Genomic DNA, 12268 nt, shown 5'->3' with positions numbered 1-12268 from the left:
GGATGCAGATTAACTAAAGGGTTGTTTTGGCAGCATTCTTGATCGAAAAGGAACAACCAAGCACTTATCTGTCTTGTGATTTCAAATTAATTCACCTTCGGAGAAACTTTTGTTTTCCCAGTTAGATTTCTTCACCCATATCTAAAAAAAATGTCAAAAAGCATTACAAAAATTTGTACACCCATTAAATTTTCAAACATGACAAAGAAAGGAATGGGAGGGGCAGAATGGCAGACCAGGCTCTGTGGGGCAGAGTGAACATCATCTTACACCAAAAGGCATACAGATGACAATAGTGCGGTCAGAGGATTTCCTTGCTTTTGCATATAAGAAGCCAGTGCCAATCTTGTTGTAATTATCTGGTGCCTGTCACTCCAAATCTGCTGTCTCTACAGTAGTCAACAAGTAGAGGAATGAAAACAGAATTATGATTTCATATCCTGGGTCATCTTACACCCAGTTTAGAGAGCTCAGAATATTTGTTGGGAAAGCATTTGCTTTGATTGATGATTGAATGTTGGGTGTAGGACGTTATCTACTTTTGTGGGGGTGGTAATGTTTATTTTTTGTTGTTGTCGTAGTTTGGTTTTGTTTTTGTGCTGCCATAGGTATATCTGCCATTTGTTGCCAATAACACTTAGTTCCTTCTTCGGCACAAATTCCATTGGACAATCAGGAATATCACTGTGGGATGAGGCGAGGTGAGAGAGAACACGAGAGCCTGTTGAGTTCCATGCCAGTCTTGAAGCACCCACCACAAGCTCACATTGATGTTATTTCTTAGGTCTGTTGATCTGTGCATAGAGAGGCTCTGGCTCCTGTAAAGAGAGGAACAAAGTGAGGGCTGGCCTTGTTGTCTATGTGAGGTTTTCTGAGACAGCTTTAGAAAAGAGGGTTGGGATTCAAAATAGAAAGGTGATGGTTGATGATGGATGACCTTAGATTATTTTTGGGTATGTATCATGGTATGTATCATTTTGCCAACATGTTTATCACCCCAAAGAACTCTTCATCTAGTTCTAGATTTAATTTCAAGGCTGTCACTGACTGTCATAATAGGGAGATTGCAAAGTATAACAGGGAGGTGGGAAATCTGTGAGATATGGGTAGGGTGTTTTTCATTTTTGAGCCTTGGTTTACTCCACTATTAAGCAGAAGGGATACTGTTATCATCCAGGGTCTCCAAAAAGAATTAGAGGTAAGTCCATATAAAACATCTGGGACAATACTTCACATTTCTGGTCTTCAGAAAATGGTAATTACTGTATGAACCAAGTAGAAATCTTCTCAACACAGTTTCATAAATGTCTACTCAGGACCTATAAAATGTTATTCTACCTAGCTTTTTGTCTTTAAAAGCAGTACATAGGTGAGCCACTGAGAAAGAGGAATAGCAACTACCCTTTAGGTCTTCATCAAAAGTTCTAGGACTTGTTATACTCCTCCTGCTCTTTCAGGATTAGTCAGATGTTTTGTTGCTTGCATGGGGTTGGCCTGTGATACTAGGGATTTTCACTACTATGCCACTGTAAATCCATAACCATAACCCAGAGGAAAACAATACTTGGTCCTGTGCAAACCCTATCAGTAGTTCAGGTAGAGATAGTCTAGCATACACTGGAAAAGCAGATCAGATTGGTGTTCTGTCTAAAGCATAATAAGGGCTGGGAAGGTGGCTCAGTGGTAGAGCGCTTGCCTTGCATGCTCGAGGCCCTGGGTTCGATTCTTCAGCACCACATAAGCAAAAAGAAAAAAGCCAGAAGTGGCGCTGTGGCTCAAGTGGTAGAGCGCTAGCCTTGAGCTGAAGAGCTGAGGGACAGCGCCCAGGCCCAGAGTTCAGGCCCCACGACCGGCCCCCCCCAAAAAAAATAAAGCATAATAAGACCTTCTACAAAAATTGAACTTTTCTACCATAACTCTTAGATGCTTGTATCAGAATTAAATGGGTACAGTGATATCTTAATCCTGTCATATTTTATATGGTAGCCTGCCTCCTGCATGTGCACACAGGTGATGTATATTCATTTATTTTCTTGTACCTGTCTGCCTACCATGTTAGGAATTCTCAAGTACTTCTTTTTTTTTGCCAGAAGTGGGGCTTGAACTCAGGGCCTCATGCTATCAATTGGCTTTCTTGCTCATGACTAGTAATCTATCACTTGAGCTTCTTCCCCTCCTCCTCCTCTTCCTCCTCCCCTTCCTCCTCCTCCTCCTCCTTCTCCTTCTTCTTCTTCTTCTTCTTGCCTGAACTCTGGGCCTATGTACTGTCCCTCAGCTCTTTAGTTCAAGGCTAGTGCTCTACCACTTGAGCCACAGTGCCACTTCTGGCTTTTTCTGCTAATGTGGTACTGGGGAATCGAACCTAGGGCCTCATGCATGCAAGGCAAGCACTCTACCACTGAGCCACCTTCTGTTTATTTATTTTATAAGTGAGAAATTAAGTAATTTGCCATTATTTACACTAGTATGTTTAGATACATGAGAAGAGAGAGAGAGAGAGAGCACTAATACTTCCATCTGTACTATTTCAGATTTACAGAGCCCCTTCACATCTTATTTTATCAGCCTAACAGTCCCAGGAGCAGCTTTTATTCTCTACATCCTCATTTGTAGATAACAACTGAAGTTCAGAAAAGTTGTGCAGCCTCAAGGTCAACATGCTGCCTCTCCTGCATACTCTATCACACTGCTTGCTTTCTGTGGTAAAGTGGGAATAGCTCAGCAGAGAATGCCAAGACTATCAGTTTATAGACAGGAATGTGAAGCCAAGCAAGGAGGCCTCTGTCACCTTAGCATCACAAGGTTACTAGGCAAGAGTTGAACAAGGTCTGTAGGCATGTGCAAAACTAGGACTCTGATGGTATCAGAGCCATCTTGGCCCCCTAGGGTATTTGTACTTTCCAAGGGAGAAGGAGCTTCCTACCTTTCAAAGAACCCTGTTTTCTAATGTAGAGAGTGCTAGTCTGTCCACCATGTTCCTCTCAAGGATTCCATCCCAGGAAGAGTAAATGTGAGTGTTCTTCCGATGGCCTTGTGACAGAAATGTGGAGGCCCAATCTCTCCCATCACCTTCTGGATTGCCAACCTCCAGTTGTGTCTGCCATTCACACATACGAAGGTCACACGTATGAAGGCATGCCAATTTAGTGAGTGACTATATTGGAGTTTCTAGTTTCTCCCCCATTCTGAGACTTTTGTCCCATATACACTTCAATTTGGTTTTACTCTTTCAAAATTGAATTCACCAAAATTGAGACCAAGATAGATTATTTATTTATTTATATGGGCACTTGGGATTGAACCCATGGCTTTGTGCAAGTGCTACTACTACTTAAGCCATACCTACATGGGACTTGAACTCAGGACCTGGGTGCTGTCCTTGAGCTTCCTTGCTTAAGTTCAGCACTCTATCACTGTGAACCATAGCTCCATTCCTGGGTTGTTTTTTTTTTTTTGGTGGTTAATTGGAGATAACAGTCTCAAGTGCCTTTCTGTCTGAGCTGGCTTTGAACCATACATAATCCTTAGATCTCAGACTCTTAAGTAGCTAGGATTATACACCAGTGCCCAGCAGTTCATTTTTGAGGTAAGGCTTTGTCATTACTTTTGCCTAGACTGGCATCAAACTTGTAATATTCCTGCTTCTGCCTCTTGAGTAAGTGGAATTATTAACATGAGCTGTCCTATCCACTAGCAAGATGATTTATTAAGTACCCAATTGATTCCCTGCCAATATCCCAAATTGTTTCTAACACCTCTTCAATGATCGAATATGAACTTTCCTCTCTCTCTCTCTCTCTCTCTCTCTCTCTCTCTCTCTCTCTCTCTGTGTGTGTGTATTTTGGAGTAGGGAACATGGAATAAACAATGGAGTATAAAAATTTGAGAACAATGGCTGGATGGGGCATTTCCATTGTCTGTGTCAGGCTTCAAGGATGCACCCTCTTGTTGCCCGCATGGATTTTCTCAGTCATCCTTCTTTTTTAGATGCCCTAAGAAGTCAAAGCTGCCTTGATCTCACCCTACAATTTGCTCTATTCTAATTTTGGAAACTAATTTATCCAACTGAGAATGACACCTAAAAACAGAAGACGACAGCAGGCTCAGACAGGGTAATTAATGCCACACTGCATTAACTTTCCGCAGCTGAGATAAATATTCACACATCTCCTGCTTGCTGGAATTTAGCTTCAAATACTCAGCACAACAGCAGTAACAACTGCAGTCAGTTCTCAATTATCCCCACTAATGAAGGGGAGCAGTGGTGTGGAAAAACCCCAAGCAGCAGATGATCCCAAAGTCTGACACTGTGATGCATTATACGTTCTGGCAATAGCTTTACCTTCCTTGTTACAGAATCTTAGACTGTCAGAGCAGAGCTTCAGGGAAGTTAACAAATCATTTGGTCAGAAATTTCCAACTTGGTTTCTGGCAAGGTCACTATGGAGTCTATGAAGTTATTTTCAATAGCCCAAAAGTCTAAATGGAATTATATACATGAACACAACCTGCTGTGGATGATTTTGCTTTGTTTGGTAGATATGACTACATCTATGATCTGCTTCAAATCCTTCAAACTATCCCCCACTTGCCCATAGGGTAAGGTCAAAGATGCTCAGCAGGGCACCAAAGGCCCATTAGTCTTATGGTCCATTAGGACTAAAATAACCCCTTCTTGACCATGAATCAATACTCAGCCTTCAGGTCACATAAGTCATTTTTTTCAACTTTCTTTTGGCTTCTGCCATATTGATTCTTCTGATAAGAATCTAGTTATGACCATTTTCTGCCTGATACAGCCCAATGACTTCATGCTTCCCAGAGGAGCACATTAATACCTCAGGATGACACACAGGCCCTTCCAATATGGCCCCACTAGTCTCATCTACATCCATTTCTCTCTCCTCCTTCACCCTAATAGGTCAGAGTTTGCCCACCTCTGATAACTTTTTTCAGGGGGTTCTTTCAGCTTTTATTCTGCAATGGGAGTTCATACTTTGACCCCCAGAGAGGGCTTCATGAGACCCTAAGTTAATGGGACACATTCAATCCTTGGACATCATCTGTACTAGACATCAGTCCTCCATTCTGTCATGGTGTGTGCTAGTATGATCTATGCCTTGTGCAGTAGGATCCCAGATTCTGAGCAAAATGAATACCCACTAGGAACAAGGAAAATAAAGATTTGAATGAGGAAATGAATGGTTCTTTTCTTCTTTGAGGTTGGTGAATACTTAAAGGAACATTAAACTTACCTATGAGATTGTCTTATAAATATATGTGGAGCACAACAAAGTAGATGCAAACCATGCAGTGAAACTAAAAGAAAATCAATCTCCCAACCTTGTTCAAAATTTGACTTTCCCACTTTCTTGGAGATGCAGTGAAAATTTGGAAGTATGGAGTGTCAAGTCAAGAACACATTGGCTGCCATTTCCTATGCTGAAACCAAAGGCCACTGACAATATGCTTGGAATGGAATGAGTTGGGTTTATTTACCATTATAGAGAAGGGAGCCATTGGGTATCTCTGAAAGAGGGGTGATACAGTGCTCATCACAGGATTTGGGCTGATGTGACATGATTTAGAGAAGGGTCAAAAAGTCAGGGCTTCTTCTGGCTTTTGTGAAGCAGGGATAACTCTGGTTGTCTGAATAATTCTTTTCTGGAAAGCAGGAAGGATGGAGCCCTGGCCCATCCTTTAAGCCAAGAGAGAAGAAGATTTTTTTGGTTGGTTTTATCATTTTGACAATGTTCATGTTTCACTTGCACTTGGCCATGACATCTTTCTGGGGCCTTGTCTACTATAGATGTGTGTAAACTTCGTGTTGTTTAACCAAACTCCCAATGCCTATCAGGGGCCATGCTATCTCTTATTATCTCTTAGGACTCTGTACCCACAAGAAGGGGTGGAAGTCCTTTTTGGAAGGGATATGGTAAGTGAGAATTAAAGGAGAATGCATGGTACTCATCTAGAATGAGCCTGGCACATGCTCCCAAAAGGTTTGGCCACCTGGTGACTGGGTATGTGATTTATAGAAGATGACCAGAGGCTTATTAATCACCTTTGGGTGTTGTTCCAAATAGCTTCTTCTTTGTAGTGCATAGAGGCCACTGTAACTAGGCAGTCTGTTATGAATGTAACAATGGCACTGAACCAAACCCAGGCAAGTGTGCAGGACAAATGAGGAGTTAATCTAGAGACCTGGCTGTAGGCCCGTGTATTAGTGACTCCCACTGTTTGCAGACTACTCCATAAGTTCTTTAAGTATGAATTACATGTTCACACACAAGAGTCAAGTGGACTCATGGTATTAGGGTAATGATAGCTTGTTTATATTTACAGAGAAATTTAAAAGCTACAAGATTGTATGAGAAGGGCAACTATGGTCAAAGTATTCTATATACCTGGATGAAAAGAGAACTATGCAATCTGTTGAAATTGTTCCAGAAGGGAGGAGAGAGTGATGGAGAAATAGAGGGGGCATGGTGTTAATCAGGATACATTGTATGCATATGGGGAATCACAATGAAATCCCTTTGTACAACTAACAGATGCTAGTGAAAAATATGTTTTCATCAACCACATGCAAGATAACACTTGAGCTCCTCATTGGTGCTGTAGGCTGTGTTTTTGGTTTTGTAGAGCAAAGGAGCCCAGGCAGTGACCGTTTTCAAGACACTCAGCCTATTACTTCAAAGGGCAGAGCTGAGTGGTACATAATGAGACTTAGTTTTGTTCAGAGATTTGTTTTTAGATGGAAGAGGATAAACAGAAATAGCATGAATTTTCCATTTTAGCTATTGTTAAGTGGACAATAAAGTGGCAGTGATATCACCATAATGTTTTGTCACCATCGCCTCTATTTCCAAGATTTGTTTATGACACCCAACAGAAATGCTGACTCCATCAGACATTAATTCCCCAGTTCCTCCTGCTACCAGCTTTAGTAAACTCCAGTTTCTTTTCTGCTTCCATACATTTACCTGCTCTCTCTACTAAGTTCACTTAGGTACAATTTAATACACAGGGAAGTGGGCCCATTTTAAATGTACAGTTCCATGGTTTTTGACAAGCACATTACACCCAGATGAGTTACGGAACATTTCCTTGTCCTAAAACAATTCTTTCCAGAATTTCTCAACTAAGTTCGTCCCAGTGCCAACAGCCACATCTGCTTCTCAACACCTCAGTCTAGTTTTGTAAGCTCCTAGAGTTTCCTATGAACAGAGCCAAGTCTTGTAAAGCCAACAAGACTTTTCCATGACCATGTCTGTCCACTCACAAGAGGTTGAAGTTGCAAAGCCTTCTTCTATCTGTTAACCTCTCTCCTGCATAATGATGACACTCCATGGGAAAGACACAAGTCACATCTGAGATAGTGGAAAGCCACAAAGTAGCCCAAGGCTTTGACCTCCATTTCTGGTTTTGTTTACTGCTTTCTTTTTTCCTATTCCTGGCTCTTTGGCATAAAGTATAAGAGTATATAGATTCCTGTATCACTTCATAACAAGATTATGCTGGAAGACATCTATGTGGTGTCTGTTATTCCCATTTAATGCTTGTTATACTTGTTTTAGAAAGCTTGGCCACACTTAGTGAAAGGAATACAACTTCACTAACATTTCTGTACCACACATGAAGACAGGGGAACCTTGGATATGAGGTCAGTGTTACACCATGCTTTCTCTTTGCTGAGTGATCTCATCTGTGCCCTAGCTGGGGAGGCTGGATAAGGGACTTGGGCAAGTGAGAGGATGCTAAACCACATTAGAGGACAGACAGAAGCTGGGAGAGGGCAAAGTCAGGCTCCTCAGCACCACCCTGTGCAGACAGCAATTTTACCCTCTTGTTTTTGGTGGGAGATTTAAATTTCAGAACTCAGTGGTAACCAGATTATTGGAAATTTCAGACTAAATGACTCAAAGTTCTATTGACATCCATGTTGGATAAATCATGCAATGTATGGGATGTGGAAATTTCTCAACAATTTTCTTCTCTGCATGCATGAACTTAGGCAAGCATTTCATTTCTCTGGGCTCAATGTCTCCATCTGTAGAATGGAGGTTCACACTAACAACCTCACGAAACTGTGAGAATAGTGAGCTCACAGTGGCTGCTGGGATAGGACAATCTTCAGAATGCAGGATGGATTCTGCTAAATTCACTAGCCCCCTAGGGTCTCCGGTACTGAAACCTATGGAGTAAATACAGAAATGTATTATCTATGCTCTAGGATAGGGTCTATGTATGTTCTGATCAATACTTCATTTCCTCACCAATAAGAGCAAGACAATTTGAATGAACAATCTGCCTTGCACACACACACACACACACACACACACGCACACAACACACACACACACAAATTTACTCTGTTCTGTAGCAGATGAGAATATTGAGGTGGTTGACACCACAGGAGCTTGGCCTTGGCTGAGCAGGCTCTTCATCTCCAAGAGTGGATACTGGATCTATTTCTGATGGTCCCTGGGGTCCCTAATGATGTCAGCCTAATTTAGAGGTTCCTGTCTTACTTGGTAGTTAGGAATAGGACAGCCTAAGGGGTGGATGCTGTTAGATCTTATTTGAGAACTTGATTTTTTTAAAAATTCTATATCGCGGTGAGGACCTTAGGCAAGTGAGAGGATGTTAAAATGTCACCGCTGAAGGGACCTGTGGGAATCATCTGACAGAAGAGGAAACTAAAGGCCCGAAAGAAAGCCATCTGCCTCATATCACAACCTATTAGATCAAAGGGATGCTGCTAAAATCCAGTTGTCTTGGGCCTGTTTGAATAATCCTGGGTTGTTTTGGCTGTGTTTCATGTTCTTCTTGGGATCTGGACAAGTGTGAACTTCTCTATCTTACTTATAATATTTATAAGTGAGGAATCATTACAATATTGAACTATATTCTGATAGGGACTAAATTTTCAAATATATATTTTCAAATATATATTTTAGTCATAGTGGTAGTTGAAAAGCTCTGTGGTTACCTTCTAGAGACTGATTCTAGTGACAGTGAGTGACTTAAATCTGTAGTCAATAAACCAGTCCATTAACCAAGTCTGGCTGCTACCAACTTGGTCCATAAAGTGTTATCAGAATTCAGATCCACCCCCTTGTTTATGCCATCAGCTTTTGTGGATTTCCTGCCCAGAAGTGCGGAGTAGTTATGACAAATGATATGGCCCACAAAGCAGGAATAATAGATTCTGCCTGCCTCTGGTCTAGATAATCAGAATGGTCTTTTTGTATCCATACTCTAATGGTTGAAAATCATGTTGGAATTTTCATATCCAGCTCAATTTCTCTTTTGACCTCCAGAGGTTGTATCCAGTGTGACATCACCATTGAATCCTCTACGGGCACTTTAAGTTCAGGTGGTCTGTCTCTCAGTCAACTTTCCTTCCTTAGCTCAAACATGCTGCTCTGTATTCCAGCCCAGCGACTGGCCTCATGTACTTCTCCAAAGCAAGATCACTGAAGCTTACACTCTCTTCTTCATCTCTTATGTCCCTTCAGTTTTAACTTCATGCCAAATCCATCTCTTGACACTGAGACCATCTAAGTGGTCACCACCTTTAGGCAGACTCTGGTTACTTTCTGACTTATTCACTGGGGGACATCAAAAGTTGTTTCTTTAAAGAGGTCTGAAGAACTGGGGCTCCAAAAGTTTCAGTTAGACTTACTTGTCTAAGATTCATATGCCCATGAACTAGACAATTAATTAGCCTCTGTTGTTCAGTTCTGTTTAAAAACAGAATGCTGATAACAATCCCAACTATTTTTACTTTCAAAGTTGATAAGCCACTTTTTGTTTGTGATATCATGTGATTCTTGGATACTGTGGAAAGGGAGTTACTGAAATTCTTTGCACTTCTTCATATGAGAGAAGAAATGCTTGCCTAAGTTTACCTGTACTGGAGCCATATTCACACTCCAGACCCTTAACTGGAGTTTTCTCTTCTTTTTTGAAAAAATAAGATTCCTTCTCCCAAAGCATCTGAAGTTCAGCTTTCTTTCCTCTTGCACACTGAAATCTACCAGGTAATACTTTTTATGTCTTGGGTTTCCACTATGAAGATCAGTATTAAAAAATGACAGCAACTTATTATTTATGGCAGTATCTATTGTTACAATGGGAGACAGACCAAACAATTCCTATTGTTACAGATGCTACTTTGACTTGACAGCTGGGAAAGTCTGATAGGCAGTTTATTTACTTAGCCATTTAACCAAATAAATGTTTTCATTTTTCTTTCATCTCTTCAAAAGCTAACATTTCACCCTCAAAATTGCTCCAGCAACACACATCAGTGAAGTATAAATTACCTGCCATTCCCACACCAACCATTATAATATTATTTGGGGTCTTTTTTTTGTCCCTGTTGACTCAGTTTTTCAAAGACACGTGATTCTCTCAGATGGGAAAGCAGAGGAGGAACAGTGAAATAATTGAAGATATTTTCCTTTATTGCAAACACAGAAATGTTTAGGATTGGCTCTGAAGTCTCTCCCTGTAGGGATGGAGTCTGTCTGTTTCATCTTACTCTGGAGCAATATAGCTTTAACTTATCAACAGATGTCATCCCTATTTACTCAGAACTGTGTGGCTATTTCTAATAAAAAAAACAGCTGGAGATAATGCTTTCAAGAGTAATAAGAAGGTTGGGACTCTTGCTTTTCCATGTTATGAAATTGGGGGTGGGGTACAGTGTGTAGGAGGATAGGGAATAAAGCCCTGGCCATAACTCTCCCTTCATGCCTTCCCTTTCTTAAATGTCCAGAAAGGCAGTAAGAAATTGAAGTCAGTAAATTTTCAGTGTGTGAAGGGTACGGAGATAGAGATTGCAAGTGGCATATGCTGCCATTGATGGAGTGTACCAGAAGGCTTCCTCTATAGGGTTGTAGGGAATCTGCCTGCATGGTGGCATCAATCTTCTGGCACACGGTTTTTCACAGGGACCTGTGAAATGGCCCTGTTAAACTTAGAAAAGGGGAAAATTACTTCACCAAATATTGTAATCTGGTTGTCTTAGGGGTTGAGAGGAAATTAAGATTTACATATAAAGCCAGGTATTGGTGGCTTACACCTGTAATCCTAACTACTCAGGTGGCTGAGAGCTGAAGATTGAAGTTCAAAGCCAGCCCAGGCAGGAAAGTCTGTGGGACTCTTATCTCCAATTGACCACCAGAAAATTGGAAGTGGAGCTGTGGTAAAACACTAGCCTTGAACAAAAGAGCTCAGAGCTTGTGCCCAGGCCCTGAGTTCAATCCCCACGAATGACAAAAAAGGAAGACAAAAAAGGTTTGCATATGAATCTAAGTCTTATGATTTCTGGATATGAGAGGTGGCCTGGGAAGCTCAAACTGGGATCATTCTGATTATGCAAGGTGGTCAGGTGAACAGCTACCAAATAGACCCTTTCCATCACTCCAAGCTTTTTGGGGTATTTGGAAAATTAGTTACCTGGACATCCAAAGAATCAAACAAAACCACATCAATCAAGATGTGCATGTGAAATCAACAAACCAAAACAACCTCCAGTCCAATAACCTGTTCAACACAAGAGCTAAATGTATAAAATCCAAGGGAGTCAGCGGTTAATGTTAATTGAACTTATATGATAATGATGGTGGCTGTGAGGATGATAATAGTTACAGTGATGGTGATAACGGTGTTGGTGGTATTGCTGACAATGATGGTAATAGTATTGATGGGGGCAGTGGTGGTAGTGGTGATGATGATAGTATTGATTATGGTTGTGATGATGGTAGTGTCATTAGTGGTAGTGGTGGTGGTGGTGGTGTTATTGGCAGTAGTGATGATGATTATGGAGATAATGGTGCTAGTGGTAGTGACAGACCTAGTATTAGTGGTGATGAGAGTATTGGTGATGATGATGGCATTGGTGATGATGATGGTGGCATTAATGTAGTGATGGTAACAATGGTGGTGGTATCGGTGTGGTAGTGACAGGGGTAAGGGTATTAGTGATAATGATGGTGGTATTGCAAGTGATAGTGACAGATGTAATGGTGGTAATTAGGATGATGGTGAGGAGCATGGTGGTAATGATGGCAGCTAACTTTTATCAGGTGCATTCTATGATATTGAACTAAAACTCCACATGCATTATCCCATTTAGTTCATCCAAAACCCCTTTGAGGACATCCCTGTTTATAAGTATTTTTCAAAAGAAGAAAATCAGATTAACTAAGATTAGAGAACTGTTATGAAATCTCAGCAGAATCACAGAGCCAAG

The 12268-nt window shown here is 41.0% G+C and overlaps 1 protein-coding gene across 2 annotated transcripts in view; it reads right to left on the bottom strand.

The window, feature by feature from the left end:
- Positions 1–722: 722 nt before the first annotated feature.
- Positions 723–12268, bottom strand: part of Dab1 (Dab, reelin signal transducer, homolog 1 (Drosophila)) — a 272348-nt gene continuing 260802 nt past the window's right edge. For both annotated transcript variants that reach the window (XM_013022256.1, XM_013022257.1), the window contains one exon: positions 723–818. The gene's annotated coding sequence lies outside the window, so the exon portion shown is untranslated. The remainder of the gene's footprint in view (positions 819–12268) is intronic.

Source organism: Dipodomys ordii, unplaced genomic scaffold, assembly GCF_000151885.1.
Source record: "Dipodomys ordii isolate 6190 unplaced genomic scaffold, Dord_2.0 Scaffold61, whole genome shotgun sequence".
In the NCBI taxonomy this organism is placed as follows: Eukaryota; Metazoa; Chordata; class Mammalia; order Rodentia; family Heteromyidae; genus Dipodomys; species Dipodomys ordii.
The sequence above is the reverse complement of the archived record's forward strand: the minus strand, read 5'-3'. Positions and strand labels throughout refer to the sequence as shown.